Raw genomic sequence first — 18,502 nt, 5'->3', positions numbered from 1 at the left:
TTTCATTGTTTCATCTACAAATAAAGTGCCTGTTGCCCTTGCAGAAAAAAATGCCTGTGTTATCTTAAAAATGATAAGTTGGTAATATTGCAATATGGAATGGATGACAAACTGACAAGAGGTTCATAGTTTCTAGGCAGCTATCTCAGCATCACAATATTAAATCATCTTCATTTTCAGTCATTTTTTTGTAGCTCATATTTCTAGTGCTTGTAAGCTTACTTGAATGTTGTACTGATAAAAGAAGAGGTGGACAGGCTGTAGGAAATAAGGAGATGCAGACAGCAAGACAAGACCAGAACATCTTGTGCAGTACAGAGTTGATTACCCAAACTAATTGGGACCTACAGTAGTTCAGATAATCAGACTGTTGATAATCAAACATTTAGTTGAACCAGATAAAAAACTAGTAATAATGTTTTTGATGAACATTAAACACGTGTTTCATCTACAAATTCAATGTCTGCTAGCATAGAAGAATACATTTCCTGTGTTATATAAAAAAATGATACTGTAAGCTGGTAATATTACAAAAGGGAATGGATGGGCAAACTGATAACAAGTTCATAGTTACTAGGCAGCTCCTCCAAAGAAGGACATTCAGAGGACTGCAGCATCTACCCCCTTTAAAGTACAACATAATAATTATCAGCAATCCATCTACATACTGTGAGAGTAGAACCCACAGTCTTCTGCATCAAAGACAAGCATACTTTCAGTTGTGCTTCTAACAATGCTTTGAAACACTTTAGCACAATAGTGATATAATTTGCTAAACAACAGCTGCACATTGCAAAAAAACTTGCATAAGCAGCACTAAACTGTTCCCCTGAAGCTCTCAGCTCATTGTAAAATGCACTTGACACTCAACTATATCTCTCAACTTTGCCACACAAGAAATCTGGAGAAGCCAGAATTTATGGAGGGGGGGGGGACAAAAGTCCAAAACCAGGGGCACATTTTAAACATTACTTGTATAATCTTAGAAAGTTGCTGGAATAAAATGTTTTGTGTTACCATGGATTTCCTGAAAGATAGGACGACTGAAACTTAAATGGCTGTCCTTATTTATTGAATTAATTCCTCACTAATTTGCTAGAAAACCACAAGTGTTAAGAGGAACAGACCACAAGTATGAGCCAAGCCAAACATTCCAGACATTCTGTGGACTCAACTCCTTTCAGCAGCCTTAAAATGCTACACATATTCCCTATTTTAACAAGTAAAGGAGCAGCCTTAAAATTCCAAAACACACACCTTTAACAAGTAAAGCAAAGAAGATGGAACACTTACAAATTCTGTGAATGTTCGATGTAACTCTTAGGAAGGATGATTGATGCTCTACTATATTTAAAATTGCAAGCTGGCAGAAAGAACAGGATGTCTGTGCGACAATGCATGCACATACATCACACGGCAAGTGTGTGCGACCAGACCATTCTTAAAGAAGAATTCCCTTAAAAACAAAAACAGTATTTTTTTTTTTAATTAAAGTAAATGTGATAGTATCAAAAGAGACACCCGTGGTGGGCTGCCCCTCTCGCAGTGATTGATTTCAAAATCTCCTGCAGTTTACGTTAGAACAATGCAACATCCTAATGTAGAGATTTCTGGGACTTGCTGTTCTTGGTGAAAGTCTTCTGCCAGGTCTTAAAAGCCCATATGTGTTCCTGCAGAAAGTCTTCCTCAAGGTCCTAATCCCCTGTGATGTTTATGGACATCTTCCAACTTATATTTACAGAAGAGGTTTTTATCAATCCCCAAGCCAACTTGGGACCCCCACAGTAAGACGGGTGCTATTCAGCTGCCTAGATTGCCTTGTGCTAGATCTGGTTCTGGGAAGACAGTGTCACTACCAGGCTAGGTATGGCCATCAGTGGGGTTGTGATGATGGGTACCAATAGAGGGTAATCCTGTGATTGGCTTCTGTGATAATGTGTGAGGGGCTTGGTAGAGTTGTAGAGGAGTAAGCTGATCCAGTTGAAATCTATGATATGGTGAGGGAGGTATGGGTGTTACATGAGTTGTTCATCCTGTGGTAGTATTGTCGTGGTTACCTTAATACATTTTTTTTTATTCAGACTTTTCATTTGTTAGATTCTTTTAATTGAGCAACTGGTATTGAGTCCTGGTTGAATACAAGCATTTAAGCAGATCTACCATTTAATATCTCTTTTTTTTCCAAAAGTGTTTTGTTTCAATCAAGCTTTGTCTTGTTAAAGTGATCCAATACGTGAAAAGACAAGGTATTGTGTCTTGTTTTTTCTAGTTTGTGCTTGGCTAGGGCACTTCTAGTAACACTGTACCTAATGTCAGATAGATGTTGAGAAAGGAAGAGCTTAAGCTTGTTCAACTGCCTTTCTGATATAGAAAGTGAGACATTTGGAACCTTTAGCACCATACATGACCATTTCAGTGTTACAGTCAGACCTCTTCTTGCTGTGGAATTTTTTAACCTGTGCTAGAACAGCGTAAATGGTCTACCTCACTCATGTATTTCCAAAAGCTGCAATTTTGGGCTCGAGATTGCTGGGTGCATCTCTCATTTGTTTCTTTCTCTCTCTATCTCTCTCTTGCTTCTGCTTTTGTTTCTAAGGTTGTCTGTGATACTTTTCTCTTCTGTAAAACAAAGCCAGTGATGGGTTCTAGTGTTTCCTGATTTGTCTGTTGCTTTCAGTAATGATCCTGTTGTCCTACATAATATTCCTAATTGCCACCTGATCTTGGTTGAAGGTAATGACCATGCTACATTTTCAGATTTCATTCTTTGGATCTGTGTATAGGCTTCTGAATAATAGTGCAGTCTGGGAGTCCAGGATGGTTCATAGGTTCATAGGTAAGTACTAGGCTATCTGCCCAAGGGCATTTATAAGCCTAGCCAGAGTGTGTTGGCTTTCGCCACCCCCTTAGATTAGTTCCTTGTGCCTCTGCCATCCACCCGTCAAGGTTTCTCTTGAAGAGTGCTAGTGAGGGGCTCTGCCTGATGTATATTGGAATCTTGTTCCAAAGCATGGGGAGTCTCTGGGTCAGGAATCTATCCCGCAAGCATGTCCTATTTATTATTGTGGTAAGGTTTATATCCCTAGAGCATGTGGATCTCAGGGATTTGTTTTTTTTTTTAGGTGGAGCATATCCATCAATTTTGGGTTGGACGTGGCCTTGTATGTCAAGCAGAGATCACCTCTGAGTAAGCAGTATGCAACCGAGTACAGCTGGAGATTCTTTAGTCAGGCTGCATAGATCATCTGTTTGAAGCCAGTAATCCTCTTGGGTGAGATACTTTTGTGCTCTTTCCAGCGTTGCAGGTGTCTTGTAAGGTACATCCCAAATGGGGCGTTGTATTCTATAATGGGTCTAATAAGTGATGAGTAGAGAGGCACAATAACCTCCTTTGTTCTGGATGAGAACCCTTTTGAGATTAGGTGGGCCACGTAGAAGGATTTTCTAACCACCTTGGCAATATGATTATCAAAGGAGAGATTGCTATCTACGTGGGTCCCCAGATCCCTTATTACTTTTTCTGTATTTAGGGGACTACCACCTATGTGGTAGTTTGTGGGTACTTTGTTTTTTCTAAAGGGGATGACTAATCATTTTTTGACATTCAGCTTGAGGCCATGATTTTGAGACCAGGTATCCATATCAGTGAGACCCTTCTTGAGGGTGCCTGTATCAGCCGGAGAATCATTTATGGCCCCTAGTTTGCAGTCGTCTGTGAACTTGGTCAGCCAAAGTCCTCCTGTGCTTGCCTGTACCTCTGAGAAGTATATACCGAACAGGAGGGGTCCTAGGACTGAGCCCTGGGGGACGCCACTTGCAACCGGTTTAGAGTTGAACCTAGAGTCTGCAACTCTCACCATGTGCGTTCTGTCCGTGAACCAATTTGCAACCCATCCCATGACGTAGGGGTTAATGTTCAGGATGGTAAGTTTGTCTATAATGCCAGAATGGGGAATGGTGTCAAAAGCCTTTGCGAGGTCTATGTAGGCTGTGTGGACCTCCTTACCCTCATATAATGCCTTGGTAACTGTCTCAAAGAAGTCCAGCAGGTTTAGGAGGCATGATCTGCCCTTAACAAAGCCAAACTGGGTGGGGTCCAAAGTTTGGAGGTTCTCAATGTCTCTATTAATGGGTTCCATGATGATGCGCTCCATAGCCTTGCAGACCAGGCTAGTCAGGCTTATAGGGCAATAGTTCCTGGGGTCCGTTGTGGCTCCACCTTTGTGGAGTGGGATAACTGTTGCTTTGCACCACTCTGTGGGTACATAGCCTGTAGACAGGCTGAGTTTGAACAGTGTGTTTAGGTGAGGGGTTAGTTCATTTTGGAGCTCTTGTAAGACACAGCCTGGAACACCATCCGGTCCTATTGAGGCTGTGTTTTTGGCTTTGGATAGGGCTGTTTTAACCTGTGTGCTGGTGATTGCCAGGGCCTTACATTTTTCTGGTATGGTCATGGGCCCTTTAGGGGGTGAGAGGGGTGTGATGTTTGCAGTGAACCTGTCTGCCAAAATGTTGGCAATATCAGTCGGTTCAGTGTATTTTGTGCCATTCTGCACCAACTCAGAGCAGATCTGAGAGTTTCCACTTAGGTTCTTGACATAGCTAAACAATGCTTTGTGGTTATCTTTGGAGTCCCTGGCAATTTTTCTTTTGAAGTTAGCCTTGGATGATTTAATGAGGGATCATAGTTTCTTGCTGATACTGATCAGGGATGTCTTTTCTTCTAGGGATTTTGCTCTTATCTGTACTAGTTTCCTCCTTCTATTGTAGAGCCAGTTTATAGCAGGGGTCCACCAGACTGTTTTCCTTTTCTTGAAGGAGTGCGTCTTGGTTTTACTTGGGATAGCATGATCCATGCATTCCTGCAGATGGTCATAGAGTGCCTTTGTGTAGGTTTCAGCAACTTGGACAGCATTGTCCATTGGCGTGAGGGCTGTGAACCTTTCCACCTCAGTCTTAAGCAACATGAAGTTTGCTTTTGAAAAGTTTTTCGCAGTGGTTTCCTTGATTGGAGTTGGGGGTGGAATGTGAATATCCAGAGTGATTAGTCTATGGTCTGATCTAACCAGTGAGGGGTTGACGTCACCCATGTTGGTGATGACCAGGTCCAATATGTTGTTCCCTCTGGTAGGGGTGTTGACCAGTTGATCCAGGTCATTCAAGTTTATAAATTCTAGGAAGCGTTGGGCAAGGGAGTTAGTACTTGAGTAGTTCTCCCAGTTAATGTTTGGGTAGTTGAAATCACCCAGTATTAGGGTGTTTGGTAGGACCTTCATATTTCCCAGTGTCTCCAGAAATACAGAATGGGGGTCCTGGGTCATGGTGGGTGATCTGCAGCAAGCTACGATTTGGATTGCAGTTTTGCCCATTGTTAGTTGCACTTGGATGATCTCTGATACATCGTGCTGCACCACTAACCTGGAGGTGTGAGTATCCTTGATGAATATGGATACACCCCCGCCTTTTGTGTTTCGGTCCAGGTTCTGTGGCTGAAAGGTATGGTATGAGTTATAGCCTGGTAGTGCTGGGGTGCTCTCTGGTACCTTAAACCAGGTTTCTGTTGCTGCACAGATATCAATGTTCTCCATACTGAGGAGTGCCTCGAGTGCATGCATTTTGAGGTTTAGACTTCTGGCGTTGAGTGGCATTACTTTCAGTTTTTGGTTAATTGTGCTATTTACGGTGGTGGGTTTGTCTTTTGAGCCTTGCCTAAAAAAGGCACTATGGGGCAGCAAGAGCCTTTGCCAATATTCAAAAGTCTATGGGTAACAGGTGCAAACCATCTCTTGCGAAGCAGCGTGGCTTATCGAGCATGTCATCCCAGGCAGACAGATACTGGATCCCCTTTGAATGACACCAGAAACTTAGCCAGTTGTTGAAGTTGATCGTTTTTTCTTTATACTGTGGCATCATTCTTGGTGAGGGTAGGATGCTACTCAGGGTCAGGGTCATACCTGCCTGGGCTACATGATTATAGAGCTCTTCCATGTCTCTTTTCATGTAGTTCAGGGAGGTACATCTCAGGTCATTCACACCAACATGTACAATGACAGAGTCATATTTGTACTTGTTCTGAGTGACCTGAGTGCTTGTGTTATGTGGCGGATCCTGGTGCCTGACAAGCATCTAACTGTAACCATCTCCTTGTCCAGCCTAGTTAGTGGGACATCAGTGTGCCTGACTGTAGAGTTGCCTATCACTAGTGTGTTGGGTATGTTATTTTGCCTTAAGGGCTGTGATTGCATGGCACACTGATTATGTGAAATATGTGTTTCATGACTGGTGAGGGGTTGTGGAGGTTTCTTGGATGTCTGCTTTGAAGGACTCTGTTACTTTTGTAGATTTTTATTTAGAGCCTCCGAGTATGTTTTCGTGTATTTATGTGTGTTATTTGCCTTGGTTGGTTTGTTAGGTCTATGTAAGACTAGTTGTGTGTTGCAAGTATTACCCTTCTCCTCTTGACAGCCAGTTACAGTCTGGGGTTGAGAGAGCTTTGCCTCCAGTCTGGCTGTATAATTGCATCTCTTACATATATTAGTGTTTGGTGGTAGGAGGAGAGGATTGTCTGTGTACATGAGGCAGTTGTAACATTGCCTCACAATGCCCAGATTCACCAGCTGGACTGGAGAGTACACCAGAAACTGCCCTTTGGGCATGCCTGAATAGGTAGAGTGAGCTGTTTTTCTGATTTACTGGTGTTGACGAATAGAGAGCCTTGTCCTTCTGGACAGTATAAGGGGGGCTAGTGCTAGGGGTATTTAGTGCTTGTTATGAGTTTTAAGCAAGTGCTGGGCTGTAAAATGAATGGTTTGAGTGCTTAAGTTGAAGGTTTATCTAGTTACAAGGGAAAAACTGAAGAGTAGACTTCATGGAGTTATGAATAGTTTAACCCTAGCTAACCGGCGCTGCCTGGCACGCAAAACCACGCACATGCATTTTTTATATCAGAAAGATTAAAGAGATAGAAGTTAACCCAAAATGTCCAATAAAACTACAGTTTCTGGGCAGAAACCACTCCTCCAAGGGCAGGTATGCTGTTCAGAGCTCCCCACTCTCACTAGTGAACAAAGAAACTTCCGTTTTGCCCAAGTAAGGTATGGCCAAACACAGAAGCTTAAACACAGTCCAGGTATCAGCAGGTATCTGAAACTAGGTTGTCCATTTGTTTTCAGGTGCTAATTGGGTCTAGTATGTTGTACAGCAAGCTTGTTTTACAGACTGTCAGGAGGGATTCCCTTTTGAGATCATTAATGTTCACAATGAAGTCATTTATTTCTTTAGATACCCCTGCCATCTTCATTCCTGAGATCTGATAACTTTACATTTGATAATGAGCAGGTGCATACTAGTTGTCGACAGAAGCACATTCACCTTGTTGGGTTCTCTATATAAGTTATTAGTGATGGGGCAAATATGCCTCAATTTACTGATGGTCTAGTCTAGGAAGCTGACTTTCTCCTTGCTGTAACTGGTCATAAATTTAAGGAAATATATGGAGCTTCCTATGTAATTGAGGAATTAATTCCTGAAGTTTCTCCTCATTACTCTTCCAATAATTATGTAATTGATAAAGCAAGGATACTAGAAAATGTTGTTGCGGAACTGCTTTCAATTTTTAATGAGAGTGGAAAATGCAATATTGAGGAAGCTTTTGCCTTTTGGGTAGTCATAAGGACTCATTAATACTTTTACGAATTAGTTGTGTTTTCAAAAATATATTTGTTTAGATTTAAATACCCCATTGGTGAGAAATACATGAAAAGAAAAAACATCAAATGGTAATAAATAAATGAAACCTCGAAACTCAGTTGCAAGTAGAGAGCCAACTTTATGTGGTGATATAAGAGTGACACGTGTGCAGTCCAATGACCAGGAGTTAGTAATCTTGATTTAAAAAGTGTTTTCACTCACTGTTTGTGAGCTTCCTTGGATCTTTTTAATTTAGCCCACATTTTGAGTATAAATTTACGTACATAAAGGCATTATTTTTTTCAAAGTCAGTATAAAAAGAAAAAATGAAGGTAACCAGCTGCAAACTGGGGAATATTGTTAAGTCAGCCCAAATCCTCCAGAATGAAGTCTCCCTGGTAAACCCTTAGTGTACTAAAATTGGCTCAAATTAAATGCTAAATGTTATAGTATCATCATTTTGGTACACAACCCCTCCACTCATCATGGTGTATAGAAAGCACTTATTGAGAGCCTTGGCTGATTAAGCCAATTGGGCACAATAGGATCCTGTACCTAAGGTGGCGGTTTGTACTTGCCACTGCAATCTGCAACCCAGAACTGTATCTTAAGAAAAAACAGTCTTTACACTGAAGACAAAAAAGGTCACGTCTTCCTGAAACTGGTGCAATTGCTTGCTGCAAATGCAGCAGGCAGGCAAACCGGCATCTTTCTACCATCAATGTACCATATATTGAGTGATTCAGTGCTTCAGCCATGAGTGCAAAAACAATACCGGCATTTCTTTAACAAATGTCTGTACTCCGCATCCACACCATCAGCTTCTGCTGATCATAACCCCTAAAGAAAAAAATATCTTTATCTTGAAGACAAATGAAAAAAAAACTCCTCTACTCTGACAACATAGCAAGCTGCTTGATATAAATGTAAACTAACACACAAATTCTCTTGTTTTACAGAACATCCATGACTGATATTGACTCATATTTTTTGCCCTGTCCCTCAGGGAATTTTTGCTTTTTTTGTCAACTACTGTGGATTACAGTCAGTCAATAAAGATATTCTTTACAGTGACATACTTCATATTTGTTGAGGAAATGTATATCAATGCAAAATCTGTTATTGTACCTTTTTAAGTGAATTAGTGTAATACTGAAAAAAATTGTCTATGATTTTGGACTTTTTCCCCACATTGGTTTTGTCATTGTTCAGTTGACAGGCAATGCCATAAATGCAGTATTGGTATTCATAAATACATTTCAGTACCATACCTCTTGACTGTTCAGAATTCTGCAAAAGTTTCACGATTTTTGTCTCATATTTTTGGTCTGTTCTTCATAACATCTATGATTTTCTGACAAAACATTGAATATGGATGGTGTGGGGCAGGACAATGACAGGGTTGTAGCTTGGAATCACGTGTCTCAAATTTGGGCCCCGATGTTGTTATGGCTAGCCCTGACAACACAATACTACAAAGCAAAAAGTAGTCGGGGGCCTAGGTACTTTGGTTGATAGATTCCTCTCTTTTGACCATCATGTGACAATGGTTGTCAGAAAATCATTTTTTATTTAGCATATCTAATTGCCAAAGGAAGTTCATCAAAGTCTATAGAGGTAATCATTTTCTTATGCTCAGTATTCATCAGGCTAATTATTGAGTATAGTGCCCTGTTTGGATGTATCTTACTAAATATATCAAGTAGTAAGAAAGAAAACAAAATTTCCTAATGAAAAGCATCACAGGCCTAAAGTCCATGAGCTGCCAAGAGAAGCTGGAAGTTCTATTCTTTTGTTCAGTTTCTTATATTATTTTTAGGGAGGATATCTGTATTGCTTACAGAACCATATTCCTTGACCTCCTATTTCTCCAAAAATGCAATATCTTTACCAATACTAGAACCAGAAACCTAAGTTTATATCAACAGATAAATAAAACATATTACAGGGACAGGTTTATATACCAGAATCTCCCAAATCTGTTGAATAAATGTTCCCCTACAGGTTAAACAGTGCAACTTGCTATTTTCTTTTAAACATCATTCAGAAGACTGGTTGGGATTACTCTGGGATTGACTGCTATGGTCATTCTGGAAAAAGGTGGTATGGCCTGAGGGAAGGTTTTGGCGATGTTTGAATGATCATGGGACACTGTGCCCTTGGAATATCTATGAATCCAATAATCTATCTATCTATCTATCTATCTATCTATCTATCTATCTATCTATATATCTATCTATATATCTATCTATGTATCCAAAATATATACTGCTATTAATATTTAATATGGGTGCTATAAAATGAAGAAGAGCCCACTCCAGAGGAAGTCAGAAGAGCAATAAGGAAAATGAAGTCCAGTTTAGATAAGATCAAAGCAGATATGAACAAGACATTGAGCGAGTTAGGGGAGAAATGACTCATGAGGGCACTCATGGCAGAAAGGCACATCCCAGCTGATTGGAGAATAAGCTAGAATCAGAGGGTCTGCAGACAACTGGCACAGAGGTTAGGAGTAGTGTCTGACAGAAAAATGTTAAAGCAGCTGTGCAATAAGGGATAGAAAAAAGCTGTGTGACCAGTACTTCTGCATAATACTGAAACCAGGGCAGGGAAGGTAGAGCAGTTGAGGGAAAATTGGGGTAATGGAGATGAAGTGTCTATGATGGGCTGTAGAATACATACTATAGAACAGGTGAAGGGATTATGACACTGGAGCCGAAGTAAAAGTAGCTTTAATTGCAGAAATGTCAAAGAAAACAAGAGTATGGCTGTTTGCACACATGCAGTAAAGCATATGATGATTTCTTGAAGAAGATCTAGAACAGACAGGAAGAAGACACGAGAAAACAAGGATATCCAGCAAAGATATGGCAGAATTGTGTGACAGAAGACCTGAATCAGTTACTCATGACTCTTGATAAAGGTAAGCAAATAGCACTGAATTGAGAAAGGTGGCAACACTACACTCTGAACCCATGTACAAAAATGGGAAAAAAGGAGTTGATAAAGATGCTGCTGTTAATGATGACTGCAATGTATGTGCCAAAGGTGCGTATTCCAATGAATATGCATGTACAATGTATTTATATTTGTTAACAGGGTTGATTCTGGGCAGAATCCACTTACAGAATGGACACAGTGAGAGACTCACGAAAATAAAAGGTAAGTGTAAAATACCAAAGTGAAACAAATACATATAAAATAAATAAGAAAAATAAGCATGAAGCATCAAACAGAAGTAATATATAAGAAAATTTGAAAATGTAAATTAAGTGAAAACAGCAATAGTATGGTAAGTATTAAGTACAATTGGTAAGCATAAACATTCTAGGACAATAAGTACTGCTACAACACAGTACTATATGGAGTAGCTACTCATAAAATAGAAGATGATTCTTGGCTGCCAGTAAAGTGTGCACAAGAAAAATTATAGTCTGATGCATTGCTAAAAGTTGCTGACTAGAGGTTGTTACACAAAAGTGCAATCTTCTGATATTGGGTAGATTCATAGGTTGGTACTAGAATATCGGCCCTGGGGCCTATACAAGCCCAGCCAAAAAGGTACCCTGGCTTTTGCCACCCAAGAAAATTATTTTCCTGTGCCAATGTCGAGCAGAGCCACATAAGTGATCACTGGTGATGAGTTTCAAAATGACTGAAATTATTTCTTGAAAACCGAAGGGTAGTATTAGATGTGGTTGTTTACTCCAGTGACAGAGCCTGTTGACAGAGTTGCCTTGGTCATATGCATTTGATACCAGGGTCATCTGACTACTTTCTAAAGTAAAGCTATGTAGTTTCTTTAGTTAAATAACATTTCAGCATAAGGCAATACTAAGGAAGTTAAATTAAAGGGAGTAGCAACTGATATCTTAAAACTAACAGTAAAGAAATTACATATACAAACTTTTATTTTCAGCTCTTCACACCCACTTGGCCTGGCCCATTCATTCTGGGGGTGGGGATGGCAGCAGGGCATTCATGGGATAGGCAAGAGTCCTATGGCCCATTCATTCCTGCCCAGGAATTCCAATTGGCCCTTCCCTTCCTGACAAGAGTCAGGTAGTAAGGAACAGTAAGCTAGTTTGCTGGTCTTGTGTTGTGGCCTAGCCTCTCCCCTGTGATCATTCCTTACCCCATCAGCAGCTCTTCCTAGGTCTACTATTACTGCCTTTGTAGATGAAGTGTGCCTTTCCACACTGAATTTCCTTCTGCTTACAAGTGTACACCTCTGAATTTCCAGAGGAGAGACTCAGGGATAAAAGACATTACAATCAGTAACAATCATTGACACCTAATTAGAATATGGCATGAATACTGAAATGACCACACCGATGGACATACCTACACAAGTTGAATTATACAAAGATGGGACATCATTTTAAATGCCGGTAATTAGAGTTATAGACTTTTTTACTTCAGAAAATGTATTTTAATTCACATTCTTATATTCTGCCAGTGTCTCAAGTTAATAGTACTAAACTTTTAAAACATGGTTAAAGCTAAGATGTTAAAATCTACAACCTAAAAAATCTAAATAATGATCTACAGGATATAAAAAATATACAGAAGAATAAAGCAAAATACATGGAAAATTCATGCATCTGGTTGATGAACATTAGTCATTATAGGACCAGCAATAATTAGCCATACCCTGGGATTCAATAAACTCTGTGTAGGCTCCACACAAAGCCTACATGGAGTTTGCATGTTTGCTTGGTGGTGCGCAATGAGAGGTAGCGCACAATGCATATTAATTATGTGCAGCTCGTCTAATCCAGGTTTCGTGCCAGCAACAATGTTGCCAGCCAGGAAACCATGTAAGTGAACATGGGTATCAATTCTATGAAAAGAAGGGCACCTACAGTCTGTGTATTTGTGCGAAATACCACAATGATCACCAAGACTTCACAGGTAGCTGTCAATCTGTTAATGCAACACATCTGCACTAAGGACAACATGATGAGGGGACAAATAACCAGAAATAGGGACATATTTGACATAGATATTGCATAGAAATGTGTTAGAATGAAACTCATTCAACCTCTTAGAGGATGAAATGTGGACAAAGCCATAAATAATGGGGGGGGGGGCAAAGGCCCAAAAAATAAAGACAGATTTTTAATATTGCTCTTGAAATTCAGAAAGTGGATAGAATAATACATTGTACAGTAGCATGACCTCTCTGAAGGGCATGACGTTTGAACTGAAATGTCTATCATCAGTTTCTGACTTAACTCCACAATGACATGCCAATGGTTTGCCAGTAAACAAAAATGTTATGTGGAAAAATCACAAATATGAGACTAAAACTAGACATTCTGCACAAATCAGGACAGTTGAGAGGTATGCACTCAAATGTATGTAATATTGACTTGCATCAGTCCAGATATCATCCCAGTGATATGGCAGAAAACCACAAGAAGACTGCAAAAATGATTAAAGAAGTACAGGAGGAGTTAACACAGGCAACTGAATGGTGGCAAAGGCAAGCAATCTACAAATAAATGCAGAAATGTGTGTTTGTTATGTTGTCCATCTGAAAAGTGGATTTCATTATTAAGCACAGCATTGACAATAGTCCTGCTATGCAGAAACCCAAAACTGAGAACACATGTAGATAAGAATCTGAACTTTGACCATCATGTGTCCACACCAGTATTGAAAGCCTATATTTTGCACATCATAAGTCATGCCATCATATTGAGATCTTATGATTGTATGATAGCACTGTTGTCAAACTTCATCAGAACACTAATAGAGTAGAATGCTCTGTTTTGCTTCTACCTCACCAGAAACATGCAGCAGGTGGAGAGACCATATGGCTTTCTCAGCAAGATAATGCAGGACTTACAAACCATGCCATGATGTATGTGGATAGATTAAAATCCATGTTACTGTAATCTTTATTGTATAGAATACGGTGACTTTTGCCTGATCTCCAGGCCAGTCTCTGACCCTGCCCTGGAGGGAGTACTGCATATCCAAAAATCTGATATAGCTGATGACATCAGCACTGTCTGTTATTAGAATATGGTAATAAGAGTGTCTCACATGCCGGTATAAAATGCTCTCTGTAATGTCAAGCAACAGCTCAAACAAACACAGTTGACTACAGTGAGAATACAACCCTTATCTATCTAAGTTCACAGACTACAGAACACAGTACTTTACGCAAGTGCCACAGCTCAAGTCTGACTTGGATTGTGTCAGACAACACTTTATAGCTGATGACATCAGCAAGGTCTATTGAGGAGAATATAAGTGTCCCACATGGTGGTATGAAATGCTGCCTATAATATCAAGCAACATCTCTCTCAAACACACACACACACACACACACACACACACACACACACACACACACACACACACACACACACACAGTTGACTGCAGTGAGAACAGAATCCCTACCTATGTAAGTATGCAGACTACATAACCCAGTACTTTACACAAGTGCCACAGCTCAAGTCTGATTCAAAGTGTATCAGACAACATTTTATAACTAATGACATCAGCAGTGTCTGTTGAGGAGAATATAACAGTGTCCCGCATGGTGGTGTAAAGTTCTCTCTGTCAAGCAACAGCTCATACACACACATGGTTGACTGCAGTGAGAATAGAATGCCTTCCTTTCTAAATACACAGAGTACAGAGCACAGCACTTTATGCAAGCACCACAGCACAAGTCTGACTTTTACAAGAGTGCAGAGGAACTTATAAAAGATGACATCAACAGGCCATGATGGAGACAAGATGTTGGGTGGGCTGCATAACATGAATTATTAGGCATCTGCAAGTGCCAAAATATTTTCACTCCATGCCATTGGAACAGTAACTGTGGGATCCAAATTTCTGCTCTTCTGTCTAAAACCCCACACCCACACACACAGCCAACTGCAGTGAGAATAGATTCCCTACCTATCTAACTACACAGATCACAGAAATAAGCATTTTACGAAAGTTAGACAGCTGATAGCATCAAAGTTTCCCAACTGTGCAGTGAATGATCTTGTGAGGGTTGTGAAGTCAGAAACTGCAATCTGTATCGTTACTTTCTAACTTCTCTCTTTAATGATTTTCCAGTACAAACGTATGGTGCTAAACTGAGGGCATGCTGTGATCATCAGGGGTTTTGAGAAGTATGACTATGTGAATCTTTGATGCCTGAGGCCTACTACTTAGTAATGGACACATATAAGTCAAATAAGTCTCTGCTGTCACATGTTAAGATGATTTCTGTACAAATCTCCTGACTTTTACTTGCTTACCAGACCATGTAATGAAATACAAGGATATACCACACATTTTGTATTATTAAACAATACACTCCAGGTTCATGACTTACTTTGTAAATGCAGCAGTTGCCACAGTTTTAGTTCAGGGCTGACTCTGTCTGATGCACACAGTACAGCAAATACATGGGGAGGTAAAGGTTGTGTGAGTTGCCTGGCATCAATGTTACTATATGTATGGAAGTAGGAGGAAGGTTTTAGGCTCCTAGGTGGTGACTGAGTGTGCTATGCATTGTCTTTTAGCCAATGCAAGGGTAAACTGAGCAAGCCTACATCTGCCTACACCCACAGCAGCTGGTGGTTCTCTTCTGACTCCTCATCTGCCTGTGTTTGTGCTCACCTCGGCATTGGTGGTGGGTTGTGTGCCCCTTCCCCTTGCTGATCCTACTGAAGTTATTTCCTCTGTATTAGGTTGTGTGGTATAGCACGTACTGTGAATATTTGTGTACATATATGTGGTTTGTACTGCAGGTCTTCCCAGATGTATCTAGGCACCAGAACCATGACTTCAGCAGCCCAAATACACGCTCTGTGATATTTCTGGTTTGAGCGTGCAGCTCATTATGGCATTCTTCCGTGAACCACAGTTCCAGTGCATAGCCTGCATCATCAGTAAATGACCGTGTGGGATATCCTCCCTAGCAAACATCTGGTACAGTTGGGAGGTGTGCCAGATATGTGAGTTGTGGTAACTGCCAGGGTTGCCAGCACACATGTTCAGGATGATTCCCCTAGCATTACACACATTTAGGTAGTTGATAGAGTGGTACCATTTCTGTTTATGTAGAGCCTACCCTGCTCCCCCAGTGCTGCCTTAATTTCTATATGTGTGCAGTCTATGGAACCCAGTACTTCTGGGTAGTGTGCTACACAATAGAACTCCTGCATATTTCTGGCCCTCTCCTCAGAACTACGGGGAAAATATATGCGGTCATGGGCATATTGGAGCATAGCATTCAGGAACTGGTGGAGGATCCTGGATGCTGATGCCAGTGACACCCCCAGCATGCCACCTGTTGGTCTCTGAAAGGTAGCTGTTCTAAGATTCTAAGGGCTATACATACCTTTGTCTCCATTGAGATGGGTTCACTTTTGTTGTCTCTGGCTCTGAGATGAAGATTGCAGAGGTTGCAAAGTTCCTGTAGTGTGTCCCTGTCCACCCTGCAACGCTCTACAATTTCCACATCATGTAAGTTGTGAAAAGTTAAACAGGGCCTGAAAACTCTTCTTCTTGGCCTAGGCCTATATATCAGCAGCATTGGCTTCAGCCTGCAGCACATACAAATGAATTAAAGCTTTGGATAATTTTATAGGTGGTAAGAAGCCATGTATATATTAGTTGATGTGATAGTTCTGTCCAATTTATGCATTTTACACTATACAGTGGTGAGTTCTGAAAGGGGTATTTGCTGCAAATTTAACAAATTTTAACTGCAAATTGAACTACATTTAATTGTAATAATTTTAAGCACAAATGGGTACATGCAGCTCAATTACGGCTTTGTTTGTGTACTTACCTATGAAGGCAGGGACATTTAAAATGAAATACAATCCTAAATCCTGTACTGTAGAGACAACCAAAGACCTTTTGGGAAAGATTCTTACAAGAACTCTGTGAAGATCACATTTCTAGCAATCGTTAACACCAGCAATGGTACCCTAGCAGCTCCAAATCCTCCATGGCCAGCACACCTCCCTCAGGTGTCAGAACAGCAGCAGAGCACTTTTCTTTAAGTATGGTGGCCTTTTTCTCTTCCTCTCTATCAATTGTTGATGTAGTCCACTCTGCTCAGGAGTCCAAACACTGAACGAAGATCCCTCTCTCTTGCCCTGCTTAATATGTGGACTGAGTGGACCTAATTAAAGACAGAAGCAATTTCAGGTCTGCTGCAGCATCTTAAGCAGGCAAATATAAAGTGAAAGAGGAAGAAATTGTTAACAACATGTAGTAAAGCGATGCTCTCTTTGCTGAGACATGTACAGCTGGAGCAGAGGTCATTTTACTGCAAATCTCGGGTGCACAAGCACCCAAATTGGGTAGTCAGGGATTTCAGTTTAATTCAGCTTAAAGTGGGTGTTCCCTGGTAATTCGGGATAATTGAGAGATATCTACAAGAGTACTCAGATAGCTGTGCTTGATAACCTCAGACTTCCACTAGGTGCAAGACCTAGTGCTCCCAACATATGTCACCCATGTGGCAAAACAAAACTCCAGAACAGTCTCTTCCCCCATGGGATGGGCTAGCTAGCAAAAGACACTCATTCTCTTCCCTCCCAGCCAACTTTACAGACACCACTGCTAACTGAACTCATGTCGACCATACCATAATCATGACTTTATCCCTTTGTGCCATGTAGCTGGCTCTATATATACAAATTCCTGAACTGTAAGTCTCAAGCCAGCAGTTAACATTTTATTTAGTACGGAAGAAATGTCTATGCATTTTTGAATGTAGATAAGCCGTCAAATGTCCTTAAGTAGATAGGTAAGCTGCTGCAGTGAAGAAAGAAAAAAATAGATGTTATGACTCCAGTTTTAGAGAAGGGTGGGAAGAAATATTTATAAATGAAACACACAACGATGAAGTAGATGTACACCATATAATTACCATATACATAAGCACCACAATTTTTTAGTATTCTGGCCAGAGTTGAGACACTGAGGGACAAATTTCATTTAAGCCTTAATTATTTAGAAACTTCATTTATTCTCAATTATGGTACTTTACATCAAGGGGGATTAAATCAGGAAGTGTCCATGAATTTTTAGTAATATTTGTTTTGCCAGAATGTGTCTGCTTTTTATTATATTATTTAAAATGAGTTTATGGTTGCACTGTCATTTTAAATGTTGACTTGTGTTGGACAAAGGCCTTGTGGTGATTATGTATATGGTAATTAAATTAATTAATTTATTGAGTTATTGAATTTAATTAATTAATTATGCATACTATTTAAGATGCTGTTGGTTTTGTAAGAAAATATCACTTGAAGGCGAAAAGCCGAGGTACCAGGATTAAATTCTACCCGGTGTACATCTACTTCATCATTGTGTGTTTCATTTATATTTGTTGTTCATTACTTGTTTTTTGTGGGAAGAAATTTTTGCCTGAAAGATCACAAATCTTTGCTTGTCTTGTGCCAAAATAAGAGAAAGAATATAAGGAAACAAAAGGATTTGCCCTGGGATTCAATAAACTCCATGTAGGGTCTGCGCAAAGCCTACATGGAGCTTACATGTTTAGGGGGTGAGCGGCAGTATGCAATGCATATTAACTATGTATGGTCCTTATAAGCTAGGTTTTGTGTCTGGCAATAGTGTTTCTGGTCAGGAAACCATGTAAACAAATGCGGATATCAATTATGTGTAAAGCAGAGCAGCCACAGTCCGCAAATTTGTGTGGAATGTCACAATGATCACCAGGACTTTGCAGATAGCTGTCAATGTGTTAGTGCAACACATCTGCAGATTTGAACATAATGAGGGGGACAAGTAAACAGAAATAGGGACATATGT

Source organism: Protopterus annectens, chromosome 1.part0 (assembly GCF_019279795.1).
Source record: "Protopterus annectens isolate FY-2018-M chromosome 1.part0, PAN1.0, whole genome shotgun sequence".
NCBI classification, from domain to species: domain Eukaryota; kingdom Metazoa; phylum Chordata; order Ceratodontiformes; family Protopteridae; genus Protopterus; species Protopterus annectens.
This window is presented reverse-complemented; position numbering follows the sequence as displayed.